The following is a 14,923-nucleotide window of genomic DNA, read 5'->3' on the forward strand; positions in this document are numbered from 1 at the left end:
AGGCACACTACACCACATCAACGAAATGTATAGCTCTGTTTGCCTCATTGCACAGAGTGACAGGTCTCCAAATATGGAAGCAAATCCCAGTAAACAACACCCTGGTCCTTCTTTACAACTGAACCGCTTGCACACAACAACACTTGTACCAGCAGGGCACATCTGAATATTTTAGGGTCTAAAGAAATATGCAAATGTGTCCTGTTTAAGAAAAATAACAATTCCAATTAACTTAGCCAAACTACAAAGTGGGAAATGTTCAGTATATTCAGTATATTATGTAAAAGTCAAGACCTCACCCATTCCAAAGCCATGCCTGCTCTTGTGACTTTTAAACCATAAAATTAAAATACTGCAAATGTTACAGCAGCTGCAAACTTTCCACTTGGGTGATGTGAGGCAGGAGGCGACCAGGCCGATGAGGCTTGGACTCGGCCTTTAGCCACTGGAAGCCTGTAGAAAACAACAGCTGTGATGTGTAGAAGTGTGGAGAAATGGACACCTCAGTCAAGAGAGACTGAATCCATGCCAAGCTTCCGCCGCCAGTCACTTCCGGCTCTGGCCTTTTCAATTGCTGTTTACATTTTTTTTCCCCAAATATACTTCCTTTGGAATTCCCAGTTTTAATGTAAGATGCATCTAAATGTGGTTGAAAGTGAAGAAATATTCTGACAACCTGTTTAAAAATAATTACAGGCCAATGGATTTGATTTTGTACCTATAGTAAGTGATAATGATTACCCTGTAGGACAAATCTACAGTATCTATTTTATAACACCTTTCCTCATTAAACCTTTGTGAATTGAATAAAATTTTCTATGATAAATAGCTCCTTTCATTTTTTGATTCATCACATACAGCATGTTTTATTTTTTCACTTTGCTCTGTACCTGTATTTATCCTTCTACTGCTGCCTATTTAGTCAATTTCACTGGCCAACAAAGATTTTGTCACAGAACACCTTAGAAGTGTTTTAAAAATACTTTTTTATGTGGATTCCAGAAATGTATTCAGGATATTTCTACCACCCTTTTTCTAGGCTCAATATCTTGTAGAATATAAATCCTTATTTAAGTATATGGGTTTATGTAAATTAAATTCAGGATTAAAATGTTTTTATTGATGTTTGTGAATATTTCCAGAAGGGTATAAAATAAGTCTGTTGTTCCAGAGTTTGCAGGTTGTGACACATTTGAACCTGTTAAGACAGGAGCATCCTCTCTGACTGAGACACAGCTCCAACTGGTGATCAGATATCAATGTGTAAACATCTAAGTGTTTGAGTTTTAGTTTCTCACCTGTACTGTTTTTTTGGTTTACTGCATCTTTGTAGTTCTAATAAATATCAAAAGCCAGTACTTGGATGAGAGATAATCTAGGAAAGGCTTGGGTTGCTGCTGGAAGAGGTGTTGGTGAGGCCAACAGGGAGTACTTACCCTGTGGTCTGAATGTGGATCCCAGTGCCCCAGTGCAGTGATGGTGACACTATGCTGTAAAAATGGCACCATCCTTTAGATAAGATGTAAAACCAAGGTCCTGACTCTCCGTGGTCATAAAAGATCTCTGGGCATCCTTCGTAAAGAGTTGGGTGCCCTCCATGGTCATTCTGGCCCACTAAACATTCCCTGTCTCTAATTGGCTAACTCTCTCACCACGTCACTACCTGGCAGCTAATGTGCACAAAATGGCTGCTGTCATATCATCCAAGTGGATGCTACACATTAGTGGTGGTTGAAATGGCTCCCCACTCAGTGAAGCTGTTTGAGTACTGTGAAAAGCACTATATATTTGTAAAGAATGATTATTATTATTTATAAATTATCAAAAATCTTGACTCTTTCTGCTACATTTGTGGTGAGTTAACATTTAAAAGTCAGAAAATGTGGTTTCATTCCACTTTGAGAACTTTAGTTTGGCTGCAAGGAATAAGAGTTACCCCTGATATTGGCTATGTCAGCCTCCTCACAGGATGGTCAAAAACCTCTCGAAATATGAACTGTGCTATTCCTATAATTTGATCAGGAACCAAAAGACCACTCTACAGATTGTTACTTTTGCCTAACAAATATATCAGGGATCACTTCTAAATCAAAGCACACTGTGATATATCCTAATTTGCCATCTGCGTCGAGGCCTGTACCTCACAGTGAAGAACTGCCTGTGCCAAAAGCCTCCAGGAAATATCATACCAGTTGTCAACAAACATGAAGGTAATAAAGATTATGCAGGGCATGGTAATGATGGTATAAAACTTGACCCAACCTATGAAACCTCCTGTTCATCATCTGAGCCACATTTATTAGCTTTATAGCACACTGGTGAGGCCTCATCTGAAGTTCTGTAAACAGTTTTGGTCAGCAGGCTACAAAAAGGACACAGCAGAGCTAGAAAAGTCCAGAGAAGAGCAACTAGACTGAGTCCAGGAATACAGGGGATGAATTACGAAGAACAGTTAAAAGAGTGGAGCCTTTTCAGTTCAAGCAAATGAAGTTTAAGATGAGACATATTTAAAGTGTCATAAGTATGAAGTGTTTAAAAGTGGATCAAGACTGTGACTTTAAAATGAGTTCATCAAGAAAATGTGAACACAGTTGGAAAATTGGGTGGAGTGGTGGCTCTGAGGCTAAGGATCTAAGCTGGTATCTAGAAGGTTGCCGGTTCGAATCCCCGTCACTGCCAAAAGAGATCCTACTCTGCTGGGCCCTTGAGCAAGACCCTTAACCTATAATTGCTCCAGGGGCAATGGCTGACCCTGCGCTCTGACCCCAAGGGGTATGCGAAAACGAACAAATTCCTAATACAAGAAATTGTATAAGGCGAAATAAAGAACAAAAAAAAAAAAACTTGTTAAGAGTAAATTTTACACAAACAATAGGAAGTTTTTTTTTTACACAGAGAACCATAGACACTTGGAATAAGCGACAAAGTAGTGTGGTAGACAGTAAAACTTTAGGGACTTTCAAAATTCAACTTGATGTTATTTTAGAAGAATTAAGTGGATAGGACTGGCGAGCTTTGTTGGGCTGAATGGCCTGTCCTTATCTAGATTGTTCTAATGTTCTAATGTACTAACCCGAGGAGAAGTTAATGACCTTGTTTGAGATTTTAACCCTATGTAAAATGCAAGCAGAACTCTTAGGTTTCAGACTAACAGGCTAGTATCTCCTCCACAAAGAAACAAAAGTGATGACCATAGCAAACGGATTCAATAGGACAATTCCAAATTGGAAAAGTGATACCAATATACTCTGCATATTGTGTCAATCAATTAAAGCATAAATCACAGTAATACACAAATTATTGATTATATCTACTGCACACTACAAACCGTTATTCACCAATGGGGTTATTCTCATCTCTGCAAGGTTTAACATTCAGATGTGGATATATTAGGTTGGTCTAAGAAGAAGACTACAAGACATGACAATGACTGCAAGTAGCTCAGTTGTTACTGGAAAGGCAGAATGATCTGCAAAAGAAGGTGAATAGCAGAATTCTATAGTCACTAATACCTCACTAAGAACTTCTAAGAGAGGATAACTGTTTCATTAACCTAGAAGCCTAGCACTTTTGTTTTACATACAACAGTGATCAATGAATATGGCTGAGTGTATGCGGAGTGGTGGCTCTGAGGCTAGAGATCTGCACTGGCAATCGGAAGGTTGCCGGTTCAAATCCCGTAAACGCCAATAGGGACTCTGCTCTGTTGGGCCCTTAAGCAAGGTCCTTAACCTACAATTGCTGAGCGCTTTGAGTAGTGAGAAAAGTGCTATATAAATGCAAAAAAATTATAATTAAATTATGTTGATAAATCGATTCTTCAGTTCCAGAATGATGCAGCTAAAGAAACCTAGTTGCTCCAGTTACTGTGTTTGTGATCCAACTATATGTGTAATTAATTACCTTAATTACAGTAAAAGTAGCAAGGCATGTTTGTGAACAACATGTCCTTAAACATGTGTACTGTATAGGAAGAGCATGCAGTCTCCACAAAGAAAAAGTCCTGAACCTGGAACTGAAAGTAGGACTCAAACATGGCAAGTTAATGATGCCATCTGTTGAATTAAAAGAGTGTGTCAGGCACACATTAAATATGTTTTTACCTGCAGAAGATTTTATGTGAACGCCCTTCAAAGTGGCAGATCCCAGTGGGACAATTCTTAGAAAACAATGCTGCCCAAATTTGCCAAGTTGATCGCCATTGTTAATCTTTCACCTCATTCAATAATATAACAGTAAAAAATAACCACAAGGGCAGTTAGAAATGTTATTTTTGTAGTCAAGCTATATTTGGAATAATGTGATAAATGTTCAGTGTAAACAGTCTGCTTTTGTATTTCCAAGAAAAAATTAAAGCTTATCTTGAAATATGTGCAGATCAAATAGCAAATCAACTGTAACTTTCAGCTTCCCAAAACACCAACCAAAAATTCACATGAAGACTACAAACTCCCAAAATTCCCATTGAACATGGATATGGCATTTTTACAAACAATGTTGTCCTTAAAAAATAAAAACATTCTTTCACTGTGTAATCTGGTTCTTTTTATGAAACAGGTGGCAAATTACAGTTCATGAAATATACAATTGGATTTAAGGAAATGAGTCGGCTAGTAAAACTGTACTGCTTTCATAAGTAAGAGCATTTCACAAGGTAGAATAGCCAAATAAAAAGGATTTCCATTTATTATGCAGTTCATCCATTTTTGTGTGCTGAGAGACTGATTTTTTTTTTTTAAATTAGTATACTAGTATCAATGGTCCCATTATTATTCTATGTAGCTGCTGTTAAGTAAGGGTCAAATGCATACCAAAAGAAATCTGTCAGACCAAAATGACTAGTTTTAAAAACATTTAGTGAAAATTCAAAGCAAACAGTCCACACAAGAATAGAGAAAATTTGTTACACACGTAGAATAATAGGCAAAAAAAGGAAAAATATTTCTTCTTGTTAAAGTGCTGTTGTTTCTATACTTAAGGATGAATTATTTCTCTATGCTTTAGTTCACATTCAGTACGTTCTAAAGATATGGCTCTGCACATACAACTGAGCATGTTAAGGCCCGGTTTGAAACCTTGTGCCCTCCATGTCTTAGCTACGGCAAAGCAGGTCACTAACTGGGACTAATCTATGATCAGAAGGACAAGAAATAGTTAGGATATACCAATTCAATTCAGCTTGTGGGGGTTATAAGAACCTCCCGTATGCTATGCACTAATTTCAAGGGCAGACATTTAATATAACTAAGAAAATACTTCTATCAACTTAACATGACCTAAATAACTGGCAAATGACCCTTACATTCTACATAAAGCCTTTCATACCAAAAAAGAAGCACTTTAATTCATGTAGTAATCGCAGAGTACATAAAAAATTTTCACTTGCTCATCTATCTCTCATACTGTATGTTACCTTCCTTTTATTATTCTCTCACAAAGCAGTATTCTTACATGTCATCTTTCATAAGGTTTATTTTAACTTTGTTCCCTTCTGACTGGCTACCAGTCTCCATTCTCTCTTATGGTTTCCTGTCCCTTTGATCTCCCTTGGTTTCTCCTTTGCCAGGATTCATAAAGTGTGTGGATGGGGAAGGACTGGCATTTCATCAATTTCATACAGAATTTTTCACCTGTCACTCTATTGTAATCATTATTTAATCAATCTATGTTAATATTCTGTTAATCTATGTGTTACATTGTATCCTTCAACTGTCATACACCTGTGACCTGGTTACCATTTGCATGTTATAAAAGGTGATAAAAGGAAATTAGCATCAGGAAAAGCATCCAACCATAAAAATGTCTGCTTTAGAAGTATCAAGAATTAGTAGACAGCCAGCCAATGAAGATGAACTTAAAAAAAATGGCTGTTAAAGGAGGAGGAGGAGAGAGAGACTCTTCATTCATCATTTTTTCTCTTTAATAAAGCAACTTTTATCTATATTTCCTATGATTCATTTTATCTGTCAGTTATATTGTGCAATTTATCTATCATGACATTCCAGTCTTAAATCCACATTACCCAGTTCAGGGATGTGATTGGGCAAATGCACTCTTTAGTCAGTCTATAGTAAAGCACCATTAAAAACATCATAAACAGTAATAAGGCACTTTTAACTATTAATCTCTAATGTAGACCTTTTAATTAGTTTTTCATAAATTGTAATGATCATACTGCTCTTATTCAATATACTGTAGTATTTTTCATCATATGTCACGTATCCTTTCTTCCAGAAGGGATCCTACTCTGTTAAGCCCTTGACCAAGGCCCTTAAGATGAAAATGCTTCAGGGGTACTGTACAACGGTACTGTACTTATACCCAAAGGTTATGCAAAAAGACAATTTCTCATTGGGGCAAAGTATATAAAACAAAAAAAATGAAATAAAAAATAGAACCTTTCATATCTATCTATCTATCTATCTATCTATCTATCTATCTATCTATCTATCTATCTATCTATCTATCTATCTATCTATCTATCTATCTATCTATCTATCTATCAATCTATCATATAGTGCCCTTTAGTTAATCTTTCAATCATGTTTTATTTCTTTATCTACCTTCCAAGTTTGTGTCATAGTCATCTTTATTAGAAGAGTGTTCTTGCTCATTAGGCCACATGAAATGACCCTAAGACACCAATCATAGAGTGCCATCTGAGTTTCTTGCAGACAATGGCATCTTTTGCATCAACACCACTCTTTCTCTATCTGATCCTTTGTATATACCTTTAAAGACTTTTTTCAATATTCAGTCGTTTTCCTGTCCAACCTAACTCCTTCACTTTTTTTGTTTGTTTGTTTTTTTATAAATCCATTTTGAAATCCTCTACCTCAAAAGCCAACCCCTGGCAACAGCAAGCCCTTAATTCCAGCTTCAATGATTTATTATGGTTCCTTGGTTAAAATATGAGACTCTAAAACAAAAATCCAGCCAACTTTGAATGTTAGTCTTGTAATGTAGACTTTCATTATAGGTGAGCAGGGTTGAGCACCTGGTAGGCAAGAAATATAAAACAGGGAGAGTGTTTGCAACCCAGACGTGTAAGAAGAGAGCAGGTGAGAGTTGGAGATCTGTGGATAAAACCCACAAAAAGGGGTGAGCATGGCAGCCAAATGAGCAGCAGTATGAGAAGTAGCTTGCTATACACAAAGAGGCTAAAGAGGAGTGCAAGTGTAATTTTTGTTGTCTTTCTAAGTGTAACTTCCAAAGGCATAACAGAGGGAGCAGTGCAGGCACTTAAATTAGGGACATGCTTTCCAATAAATAGCTCTGCTCAGAACTGCTAACTCACTATCTGAGACTGTGTGCCAAATGTTTTTCTTTGCACTTCAGATCATTACAGTATTTTTAACCTTACTTAGTACTTGTAATAAAAAGAGTATGATAATTGTAACATATAATTTACAGTAATAAGTGGGTGTTGGCCATAGGTGGTCCTCCATATATTTGACTTTGATAAAGTGGTCCTCACTCCAATATATTGTGAGAACCACCAGTTCAGATTGGTGTTTAGAGCTTGTATGTTCATTCTAAGCTAATACTGATATCCTCTGGAGTCTTCGGGTCTACTCCCACACAGTTCATGCACATGCTGTCAAGTTGAATGGTCATTCTTAACTGCCCTGGTGTGTCAGACTGTTTTGAATGTGCCCTGTGATGCAGTGTTTTGTTTATAACCCTTCTTTCAATTAACTATTTTGTGCTGCTGTTTAATCATTTCTGATCACACTTCCTTCCCGGCAGGGAGTATTTGCCCTACACCTCTTAACTTAAATCTAATCAGTCTTTTATATGTGTCCTCTTTTTTTTTAATTACCAACACATAAACTGGTACATAATTTTTGTAACCTACAATGCTGCTCATTTTCCCAGTGTTTTGTGGTCCCATTTATCAGTAATGGGTGAATGGTACTTCTGTCATTTCTTGCAGCCGCCATATCAGCATGTGTAACAAGAATCCAGTGAGCTGAATGTAGAGTGTCAGCCTTTCAGCAGAAATGAAACCAAAAGCACCCAGACAGCATTTCTGACTTCAGATAGCAGCTTATCATGTTTGGTTCAGCACAGGGCTCTGACAATTCTTCCTGAAAATGACACTTTCTTCCTTGTGCCATGGGCAGAGCTTTTCCAAGCTATATTCTGACACTCTGGATGTGTTAAAATAGCTAATTCTACACAATGTACTGATGCAGCCAGTCTGTGTATCTGTAAGTACAGTGCTCATCAGTGTTTCCAGGACCCATGAAAGAGAGGAACAGTGAGGAGAAATACATGTCCAACGTGCCCATGCAGGAGAACCCCCTAGAAAAGAATCCGGTTATATAATTGTCACTACCTGCCTGTAGTATATCTCATAGTTGTGAACTTTGATTCTTCTTCTGATGTTTACCTTCTGCCAGGGAGTGAACTCCTTGTTATGTAATATTTGGCAAAAGAATCCTTTGCATGTATGCTTCCTCAATGACTAACTTTAGCCACAAACACCTCCAGAATTGGATATTCATAAAGTGGGATATTTTTCGATTTGAAGGTTTGTAAGCAATACTCCATTGATTCAAACCAAGCTTTAAAACTCAAGCTTCCTCTATTGCACTTTAATCAGCTGTATATTACTGTCTAAATTGAAATTCTGCATTTACTATACAGACATTATCCTATAGTCTTTCAAATAGCCAATTGTGGCAGCATGGCTAGCTAGCTATCTCCTTTCATATGTATGCTTAAGGAGTACAAATGGATAAATGCAGCTGGGTACAGTGATGCATAAAAAAGTAATGTGTATTTACACAGGTAAATTCAAATGGAAAAGGTCACCTTACACTAGTCGAAATTTACAGTTTAATATTTTCACAGCAGAACGGGACAAACTGAGAAGGAGCAGAAGTCTCACCGAGAGAAGGGACAAAGCTATAAACATCCTACAAACTTGAGTGATAGCTGGATACTGGTGTAAGGCACCCATAAATACAACTGGTGCCAGTTTTGATGTGTATGCTGCAAGAAGACTACAGGAGCAATGGATATTAAAGGCCATCAGAACCTGTCTGTCTTTTGGGTTTTCAGCACATCACAGACCCCCCAAAAACTGTTAGCTCAGAGGTTGAGTAAGGGATGCAGAGAAGTAAGCGCGGTGGTTGTGTGAATACAAAATAAGCCCAATTTGCTGGCATATGAGGACCTCTCCCCCACCCAACAAAGGATGACTTTAAGATCTTGCAGCAAAGTCATTCTGAATTTCACAGCAAAGGATTAAAAGGACCATCATTTACTAAACCGGCTTCTCCAAGAGTAGAAACGCAGCAAGCTGGAGCCCATCCTAGCAGGCATTGGCACAAGGCAGGAACAATACCTGGACATCAATTGATGTAAAATACATAGCAGTCATGTCACAGAGATTGTGGTTAGGGGGTCATAAATACATTCAGGTGCATGATATCCCCACAGATTGCAAAAAAGAACAATGAATGTTTTTTTTGTGAAATAACCAATCTTTTCTGAAGATGTGCTTTAAATGTCGACTTAGAGTTGATTATTATAATACTAGGAAATGATCTCAAATATTGTAAACTTTGTAGTCCCTGCAGACATGTTATCATCTTGAAGAAATATGTTGTAACAGAGACCTCTCTCAAAAACTCCTAGTGGCATCCACTTACTGAGAAAACAATTCAATTTTGTATTTGTCCTGCAATAGACAAAAATATCTAATGCTACCACAACGGGCTATGTCACCTCACATCCCTATAATGGAAAAAACTAATAGATTTATTTATACACTATTTATATTCACCAGTTTTCTCCAAGTCCCACACCCCACTTCATGAAATCTGCAGCATTCTCTTGCCTAATGAGGCAATGCCATTTTTTCCAACAGAAACAATTTCAAGAGTAAGCTTTATTAGGATATGTGAACATTCATGTAAAACAGAACTTTGCATACTTTGCATCCTGGGTACAGGATTTATGATTTCATGTCTGAGTGGAAATTTAATGACACAGCAGTTAGCATGAATGCCTTGCAGCTCCAAGCTTCTGTGGTCTTTTTATTTATCCAAACAGTGTGCAGTTAGTTTAGCTGTTTAATCTAAATTGAGTCGGTGCTGGGGTGCCTTCTGCATGTAGTCTCTACTGTAAATGTGTGAGTTGGATTGCGGCAAACATACAACAAAACCATATAAGCAATCTGTTTGAAAAGTTGCCAAAAGCTATACATTCTTTAAATGGGACTGCATGTAGTACAAGGATTTTTACCCATGAAGTAAGACAAACATTACTAGCGCAACTTTTTACTTTGGATTCAGACAATAATGACAGATGAAAATATATCCTTGGATTTATTATGGCACTGAGCTAAAAAACTGCAACAATGCAGGCAAGGATAATAATTGTCACCAGGTTTGCAGAGGGTCAAAAACCAAAACTAGAACCAAACCAAAACTGGAATAGAAGAGCAAAAATATATCTTAAGGAAGCTCAAAAAGCACTATAAATAAAGTAACCAGTAAACACTCAAAGTGACCTGATACAGAAGTTCCAAATGGAGTCAAGAGACATCAGATCTTCAAGAGACATCAGTTAAACTGGTATTCCTCATAAGATTTCCCATAGGCAATTGCAAGTTTGGTGAGTGGCCAATGAGAAACCTCACAAGGTGTGAGTGTTCTGAGCATGCTCAGAATCAATACATAAACTATACATGTGTGTGTCCATTAGTTTCTTTCTACAGCCTAAATACATACTGTTAGAGTCCGTTAGTGACTCTAAACCAGGCTGTTGTAAGAAAGTGTATCTACAATATATACAGTGTCTATCGAAAATATTGACTCCCTTGGAGGATACAAAGTTTGTTGGTATACAACATTAAAACACAATAGATTTGAATTGGTCAACAGAAAAATACTCTTTAAAAATAATATCTCTTCAAAATGATCTGAAGTAATTACAATTATAAAACACAAAATAATGGGTTGCATAACTATGCACCCCCTTTATAATGACACACTTATATCAGCACTGGTGCAACCAATTGGTTTTAGCAGTCACATAATTAGTTCAATGGTGATCACCTGTCAAGGGTTTTAGTTGATTGTAGTGTAAATGCTCCTGTATCTGGAGGGTCCAACTTGTGGTGAGCCAGTATGGTGGCCTAACCTGCATAATGAACAACAACATTTATTTATATAGCACATTTTCATACAAAAAGTAGCTCAAAGTGCTTTACAAAGACAAAAAGGACACTCCAAGGAACTCAGTGAGAAGGTGATAGAAAAACACAAGATATGGGATGAGGGCAAAAAAATATCCAAGTCACGAAATACTCCTTGCAGTTCAGTTAAATCAGTCTTTAAGAAATGGAAAGAGTATGGTACATTTGTAAATCTCCTTAGAGCAGGCCATCCGCAAAAAATGAGTGATTATGAAAGGAGACAACTAAATGAGGGAGGAAACCAAGAGACCTATGAAAAGTCTAAATGAGCTGCAAGCTACAGTGGATAATTTTGGAGACACTGTGTAGACAGTACCTCTTGCCTGGGTGCTTCATCAGTCACAGCTTTATGGGAAAGTGGCAAAGAGAAAGTCACTTTCATTACAGCGGCACGGTAGTGCAGTGGTAGCGCTGCTGCCTCGCAGTGAGGAGACCGGGGTTTGCTTCCCGGGTCTTCCCTGAGTGGAGTTTGCATGTTCTCCCCGTGTCTGCGTGAGTTTCCTCTGGGTGCTCCGGTTTCCTCCCACAGTCAAAAGACATGCAGGTTAGGTGCATTGGCAATCCTAAATTGTCCCTAGTGTGTGCTTGGTGTGTGTGTGTCCTGCAGTGGGCTGGCGCCTTGCCCAGGATTTGTTCCTGCCTTGCGCCCTGTGTTGGCTGGGATTGGCTCCAGCAGACCCCCGTGACCCTGTGTTAGGATATAACGGATTGGAGAATGACTGACTAACTTTCATTACAAAATACATATGATATCTTAGCTAGAAAATGCCAAATAGCACACAGGAGACTCTGAAGTCAACTGGAAGAAGGTTCTATGGTCTGATGAAAACAATTTTTGCCAACAGACTTAATGTCACGTTTGGACACTGCACATTATAAAAAACACACCATTCCCACTGTGAAGCATGGTGGTGGCAACATCATGCTGTGAGGATGTTTTTCTGGAGAAAGCCATGGAATAACTGTGAATTTAGGAGGTAAAATAAAAATAAAACATACTTTGGCAACCAATGGTTTAATTGCCCTCACCAGGCACATAAAAAGGATTTTCATTTTTTTTGCATCTGTGGGCAAAGGGTAAAATGTTCCATTGGTTATGCTCCAACTTCTAAGTTTTCTAGTTCCAACAAGTTTATCTCTAGATCACAAGGTCAGAGGTTCATCCTTTAATCTCTTCTCCTACGCTCAGTTTTATGATAAGGATAGTGAGCAACCATGGAAGCACTGCTGTACAGTTTACTTCTGTGTCATGTGACTGCTAGTTAATTTTTACTTAAAATGTTCTACATCTCACTGGTCTACATTTGCATACAACAGAGTGCTTCAATAGAAGGACATTTACCTGCATCCAGTTTTACAGCACCTCAATTAAAATAAATAAATCCTGATATTTATAGGCAACATGCATTACAGCTTCAGAGCTTCACTCATTTAATTAATAGTGTTACTGCCATATGGCTTAATTTCATTCTCTCTGGGAATTTACAGAAAACTTGTATTTTGTTTTTTTCTTCTAAAAAGACAATAACAAGCTGATGGATAGGTTATTTGTTAAACACTATTGTCCAAGATGACTCATAAATTTAAAGGATACAAGCTGGAAGCTTCCAACCAGGCTGCCATAGTGCAATGTTGTGTTTCTGAAGCAATGAAGCATGCCCTACATGACAGGGCCTATCTCATCTTTAGTTATTGTCTATCAATAATAGAATCCTCACAGGTGGCGCAGTGGTAGTGCTGCTGCTTTACAGTAAGGAGACTGTGGAAGATTGTGGGTTCGCTTCCCGGTTCCTCCCTGTGTGGATAGCGCTTTGAGTACTGAGAAAAGCGCTATATAAATGTAATGAATGAATGAATTAATTAAGTATTGCTAAATGCATAGAGTACAGTAAAAATCTTACTTAAATGTAACATGTCATCACTCTCTGGCACAACCATTATAAAGAATTAAGCAAAATACATAACTCCAAAGATCCTCAGTTACAGTCCCGGAGGCCACAGTTGCTGCAGGTTTTCATTCCAATTAGTTTTGTAATCAGAAGCCTGGCCTATCTGATAATCAAACTTGGTGTTTAATTATATGTCATGTTAGCACATTAATTCTTCCGATACAAATCTTTTATCACATTGCATATTTTTTATTTTCTGAGAATATTATCCATATGGTCACCATAAGGAGACCATGATTTGTGTCCTGGTTACACCTTGTGTGGAGTTTGCATGTTCTCCCCATGTCTGCATGGGTTTCCTCCGGTTCCTCTGGTTTCCTCCCACAGTCCAGAGACACATAAGTTAGGTGGATTGGCCATAGTATGTGTGTTCGCCCTGTGATGGACTGACGCCCTGTTCAAAATTTGTTCCTGCCTTGCACCCTATGCTTGCTACTGTGACCCTGTTTAGGACTAAGTGGGTTAGAAAATGACTGACTGTTTTGTTGTCTGGAACAGATGATTCCTTTGTCATTTCCACCTCATTATTAACTAATGGCTGGTTAAGTAAACAGGCAACAATTAAATCCTAAATGCAGCTGTTTTAAAACTAGAAGAGGCAATTAAGTGTTCTGAATCATAACCAACAAGTTATTTAAAAACTAAGCCCAAAAAATATATTGCTTTAGTAGTAAATAAAAGGATTCTAATCAAGGACTTAGTTAAAGCAAAACCCTGAAGCCACTGTGGCCCTGTATAACTTCATCTTATTTAAAAAAAAGATGCAAATAGCTGACATGATGTACTCCTTACCCCCGAGTCTTACCACAACAAGCTTACGGAGACTCACCATTTACCAATGTGGATTTTTATTTCCCTTTCCAATCCATTGATACATTCCTTCTCTTGAAGAGGGCCACCCTGGTGTTATTTCTGTCCCTAATAACCACCCATAGTGTACCCATGGTATCTAGGACAAAGTCATCATGAAGATAGGTAAAAATTGATGCAATTCACCTCAGAAGGCAGCGTAGCAGAAAACTGCACCAATCAGAGCACACCTAATAAGATATGAAGAAATAATTAGAAATGTACAATTTGTTATTTTTTTCAGAACTGGGAATAATTGCCCTTTGTCACCGATTCTGTTCATAACTTTTATGGACAGAATTTCTAGGCGCAGCCAGGGCGTTGAGGGGGTCCGGTTTGGTGGACTCAGGATTGGGTCACTGCTTTTTGCAGATGCTGTTGTCCTGTTTGCTTCATCAGGCCGTGATCTTCAGCTCTCTCTGGATCGGTTCGCAGCTGAGTGTGAAGCGGCTGGGATGGGAATCAGCACCTCCAAATCCGAGACCATGGTCCTCAGCCGGAAAAGGGTGGAGTGCCCTCTCAGGGCTGGGAGCGAGATCCTGCCTCAGGTGGAGGAGTGCAAGTATCTCAGGGTCTTGTTCACGAGTGAGGGAAGAATGGAGTGTCAGATCGACAGGCGGATCAGTGCGCCGTCCGCAGTGATGCGGGCTCTGCATCGGTCTGTCGTGGTGAAAAAGGAGCTGAGCCGTAAGGCAAAGCTCTCAATTTACCAGTCGATCTATGTTCCTACCTCCACATCGAGAGGAGTCAGATGAGGTGGCTCGGGCATCTGATCAGGATGCCTCTTGCACGCCTCCCTGGTGAGGTGTTCCGGGCACGCCCAACCAGGAGGAGGCCCCGGGGAAGACCCAGGACACGCTGGAGGGACTATGTCTCCCGGCTGGCCTGGGAACGCCTCGGGATTCTCCCGGAA

Source organism: Erpetoichthys calabaricus, chromosome 15 (assembly GCF_900747795.2).
Source record: "Erpetoichthys calabaricus chromosome 15, fErpCal1.3, whole genome shotgun sequence".
NCBI classification, from domain to species: Eukaryota; Metazoa; Chordata; class Cladistia; order Polypteriformes; family Polypteridae; genus Erpetoichthys; species Erpetoichthys calabaricus.